This window comes from Siphateles boraxobius, unplaced genomic scaffold, assembly GCF_051911475.1.
Source record: "Siphateles boraxobius isolate OS27281-9 unplaced genomic scaffold, OSU_SipBor_1 130, whole genome shotgun sequence".
Classification (NCBI taxonomy): Eukaryota; Metazoa; Chordata; class Actinopteri; order Cypriniformes; family Leuciscidae; genus Siphateles; species Siphateles boraxobius.
The window spans coordinates 28,969,559-28,975,623 of NW_027508734.1; positions in this window are offsets into that span (position 1 = coordinate 28,969,559).

Genomic DNA, 6,065 nt, shown 5'->3' on the forward strand with positions numbered 1-6,065 from the left:
TTAGATTGATGCCAGCCAAAACAGAGAGAACGCGCACAGAAAATCATTTCAATGGCAGCACAGAGCGGAAACCTGACAGCCACTGACAACCCGGAACGAAATCGTCTAAATCATATGCAGGCAGAACGTTCTTTGAGCCAGCGTGCGCTCCGCCGCAGATGAGCAGCGCTGTTAATTAAAGTACACAAGCGTAAAATTTGGAATAAAGAAAGCGCGTGCTGTAACTAAGTTTACAAATGTGTAGGCATCAGTTCGCCTTGTCTTTATTTTGCTTTTCCCAAATTACAATTTGTCATTTGCACGTGCGGCGTGCCAGTTATGCAACAGAATGACAAAATGTCGCCAATAATTTAGGAGAGACGCACGCAGCTCCCACGATTTATTTATTTATTTGATTGATTGATTGATTGATCGATTGTAATGTAGCCATTTAATGAGGCCAGGTAAATGGCTGTCACATTAGAAAAAACCTGCGTGCATTTCCCCCCATGCGTAACAAAAAAGAAGATATTTAAACAATTAAAGAATGCTTGTGACCATTTACTTCCAATGAAAAACAAAAAATCTCAAAATATCTTCTTTTACGTTTCAAAGAACGTTATGCAGGTTTGGAACATTAACTTTAAAACACCTTTAAAAATATTTAATTAATACAATTTCATTAGATAAAATAACAAACCAAGTTAGAACTCATTTGATATTTTACTGTAATGCAGTGGTTCCCGATGCTATTTTTGGGGCACTGTGGCTGATTTTAAATGGTGAGTTATTCTATTTTATAAAAATCTGAGATATCAAAGAAAGACCTATGTATTGAGAATAGTCCATAGGTTTTTAAGAACAGTAGCATGCCTAAAATACAGGAACATAAAATTGTAGACCTGGAACTCAAATAAAATTTACAGACTTTTACAGGGAGGATTTATCACATTGATGATGTGCTGACACCGCACCAACACACACATTATCACACACAAAAAGAAATATCACATTTGTTAGATCGATTACAGGCAGTAATCCTCAGGATTATGTTGTTGAAGTCATCATTTTGAACTGACACTAGAGACAGAGCATGCAATTAGATGAGAGAATCCTCTTTATAATAATACTCACCAACACTATGAGCTTTTTTCACAACAGCTATTTTGTGTATGGAAGTGAAGAAATTTCTGCATCTAAGCCCTCTCTGTGAAACCAGACTTTGTGTGTTTGTGCATTTGTCCAGCCTAATATTTACACCCACGGTAGGCCAGCCAGTGGCTTTAGCTCTGATTGATCAAAGAAGTGATGCAATTAGGTCACATGATGTGCCAGAAGGAGAGACAGTGAAGTGATAGATGTGGCTGTGTGCAGGTTTTCATCATCAAGGCCATGAGATCCTACTGGAGCCAGGCATGCTGGGACTAAATGATTTTAACGGTGTATAATATTCGAGCAGATAAAGAGAAAAAGAAAGAGAGATGGAGAGAGAGAGAGAGAGAGAGAGAGAGAGAGAGAGAGAGAGAGAGGGGGGGGGGGGGGGGGGGGGGGGCTTTTCAGAACACTAATCATTTTTAATTTCAGGTGAGTCAAATTGGTGATTCCTTAAAGCAGTTCTGCTATAGACCCTATGTAGACCCGCCCCTATTTTCACAACGATCCTGCTTATTTATAAATGAACGGCTCGTTTTAAAATCTTCCCTGTCTACTGACATTTAAGACATCTGCTTTAAACATTACAATCCTCATGATAACTTTCGTTAACTTTACATCAAGTAAATCCACTTCAAAAGCTAATTACTCCTGGACAGCGATGCTATAGAAACATACAGAGTAACCGCAAAAACGGAAGTTCAAAGACAATATTCTAAAGATGGCGACGCCCTTGTTTCTCTGGCGCATAAGGTCTATAGACCCTCTGCACAGCTTTGCTAGACATGGTAAGCTGTTCCCATATATTGCTATATGCAGTGGGTTCACATGTCTAAGTCACATTTACTGTATAGGACACAATTATAATATAATATTTTCCTAGTATATTCAAACCTCATAGGATGAAAGCGTGAGGAGGCGTGTGCATGTGTGTTCCTCTCAAAGGCAGAGATGCTCTGCTAAGAGCAAAGAGGGAATTCAGTTACATTCATAGAGCAAAAGTACATCTTTCACAGCACAGCTTCACTAAACTCCCAGCAGCCCTTCCCACAGAGCGGCCAATCTGTTTCCATTAGCTGAGCAGGTACAGGCAACAATTAAAGCAGATAAAAACATGATGTGCTAAGTGAATTGGATGATTAGTCTGTTATTAAGATAATGTGTGTTTCGTGGCACCAGTAATCCACAGGGAGAAAGGATTCACCACAACGACATCAAACAGCACCACAGAGAGAACATTAACAGTGCGAACTGCTGTAACATCACCCACTCACCTCCCATTTCCTCATCTGTAAAAAGAGGAAGAGACACACACAGAGAACAGCTATATAGTTTTAACACAACAAATGAACAAAATTCATATACTAGTACAAGAGTTTTGATATTAGCTACATTTGTAATACACAAATTTAAACTGTTAATTTTAAAACTGCATTTTAATATATTTTTTTAAATTAGGACAGATTAATTTAAACATCCTTTGGGAATCAGTCCCTCTGCAGCTCATAGTCTCTAAATTTGGCAGGAAATTAAAATATCACATCACCGTCCCTCTTAAAACAAACACTTTGTTAATTTCGGTTTGCTTATTTGGGAGCTATTGTGTGCAGAGAAGCTGCACAAAGACCATCACAGATCACCACACAACATTACTTTTTAAAAAAAAGACAAATAAATCACTGTGGAAAAAAAACGGGTTCAAGGGTTCAACAGCTTGTCACTGGGGCAGAAGCTTACACCCTTTTACCCTACTGGCACATTTTAGTAGAGACAATTCACTCAACCTGGTTCCAAACCTGTTATGTCCCAGAAGACAAAAGAATATATGTATATATATATATATATATATATATATATATATATATATATATATATATATATATATATATATATCACAAATGAAACGCAAACACACACACACACACACACACACACACACACACACACACACACACACACACACACACACACACACACACACACACACACACACACACACACACACACACACACACACACACACACACACACACACGCACACATGTAGTGTTTCCATGTTTTATGGGAACTTTCAATAGACATAATGATTTTTATTCTGTACAAACTGTATATTCTATTCCCTTACACTAACCCTACCCCTAAACCTACCCATCACAGAAAACTTTCTGCATTTTTACATTTTCAAAAAACATCACTTAGTATGATTTATAAGCCGTTTTACTCATGGGGACCAAAAAATGTCCCCACACGAACAAGGATTTCAGATTTTGCCATCCTTATGGGGACATTTTGTCCCCATAATGTAGGGTTTACCAGGCCACACACACACACACACACACACACACACACACACACACACACACACACACACACACACACACACACACACACACACACACACACACTGTATATGTGTATATGTGTGTGTATATATATATATATATATATATATATATATATATATATATATATATATATATTACTGAAAAAATTATTTGGTAAATAAGACACTATGAGAAAACTGAGCCATTTTAATTCTTTAAGAGTTTAAAATATTTGGTTAAGGCTGTTTACTTGTTTATAGGTTTTTATGTAATGTGTTTGCTTTAGGCTGTAAGTGACTGTTGCAGGTAGGAGGAAGAGATATAACATTTTATTCCAATCTCCGAAAAGAAGCAGAGTTCAACTATTGCACATGGCTAGCAAAAAGACACAGCTTGAACCTCAGCATGGGTAAATACAATAGGACACCATTAGTGACTTTGAGGAGTATGTTTTGGAGAATAGGAACCTGTTTCTAAGGAAAGCCAAAGATCATAAAGTACAGGCACTATACATATTTGTGCGAATTTCAGTTGCATCAGCCAATGCAGAACTATTTCTTACAATCGGCAGCACAGCTAAAAGTTACAACCTAAACTGTTTTTTTGTTGTTGTTGTTGTTGTTGTTGTTTTTTAGAGTGAGAGGAAACTCACATTAAAATGTCCAGTCAAACTTATATGACCAAAAATGTATGAGCATATAAATGTGTGTGAGGAGGGTAATTGCCTACAAACACACTCACTGGTTTTTGGGCCCTCTTTGCCTCCCCTGCATTTCCACATTTTTCTCTGATGTGGTTATGTTAAATTAGATTTCCTGCAGCATAGCTGATCTAATTGGACATAACTTGCCTTCAGGGAATGCCAGTATTACCCAGCATGCACCTCTCAGGGGAGCACTCATGAGTATGTACTGTAAGTGGTGGTGGTTTCTGCAGGTGTGGAGTGAGAGAAAATAGATCTAAATGAGCATCTTTAAGACAGGTATGATGCAAACTCTACAACGCATCATGACTTCCTTGACAAAATATAAATGTTGTTGAATGTCTATGTCATAAAAGTGACATCTGAACATGTTTTTATGGTTGCGTGCTGAAGTCGGCTAATGTAATTTTCGGTCAACTGATCTGTTTTTGTATAGTGATGTGACGGAAAAGCGAAATAGATCAGGGTTTGTTTAAATTTACACCAGCTCACTTCAAACTAGAAGTTGTTCTGTTTCCCTGTTAACTTCAACCTACAATCTGACTTAAGCACACACACCAAGTACACAAAACAAAATGTGTATAACCAAAGTAAGTATCTCAGTTACTGTTGAGGACGAGAATTGGTGTAACGTTACCGGCAGATAAATGAATTTAAGTGAAAGGCCAATCACAGAGCTATTTACTTGTAGAATTCATCTGAGATCCGCTGACAGTTCAGTGCTACAGAAAACGTATGTGCGTGTCTGCGTGAGAGAAGACATTTGATTGACAGAGGCTAAACTCAGCCTGACTTCCTCTCACAAACAACCCTATTTATAGCAACAATCCCACCTCTGCTTGGATTCATGTTTTCCAACAGCGCTTCAGTCTTTCTTATTTTCCCAAATAAAATTAGGCTCATTAAGAGGTGGGCTTCAGATAGGAGGATTGCGTTGATCTTCAGAGAGATCTGTGAGCATTCTTTTCATAACAGTTTGAGTAACAGTTAAAGCCAGAAATTGCACCAGGAGCTCAAATGGCCTTTGGATTGCAACAAGAGGTCAACTGTGTTTGATCAATCCTTAGCTGAACATTGTGTCAAATGCATGCTTTATCACTAAGAGAGGTATGTAGAGAAAAGACAGATATCCAATAGAGCAATTATTATGGATACTGACATATTGACTTGAGCTTAAAATTCTTCCTGTAGTCTGCAGGGAGAGCACTGCTTCTATCCCATTTGATTTAGTCTCTCTAAGCCCTTGTTAATGGCCATAATGATCTTTTCTAATGTGATTTACAGCATACTGTAGAACATTGTTTATCATCTTAACATAATTCAGGAGGTTCCAGTAGTCATTATATTTCTTTAATATTATGAGTCTTAAAACAGTAATTAATAAGTGTTTTTCTTTTACAGTCCCTTGTATGGTCAAATGGTCAAAACAACTAGCCACTGAACAGAATTCAAGTTTTGAAATTATTGCATTTATTAGGTCGCATATTTCAGCTTATCTTCAAAACATGGATATGCCAGAGAAAATATATTCATATTTTATGGACATTGGGGTTTAGAATTATGTTCTTATAAAGCACAGAGTTTCTATAGATGATTTACATTGTATATGTTGTCTAAATATATATATATATATATATATATATATATATATATATATATATATATATGAAAACTTTATTCTCTAAAAGCAAGAAAAAGCTTAAATTAAACATCAGACCAGGCTCTGAAGTCTGAAGACTCTGTAAACCATAGACTTGTGTTAGGCTTTGTTTAAGAAAAATATGACTTTTTCATGATATGGCAGACAGAGTGATTGGCATCACTGTGATTTGAGTGATTTCGCTCTCATCTTTCATCACTCCCTGTACAGCAGTTCATAATGTCTTAATGTCTGTCCTGCTGTTGAT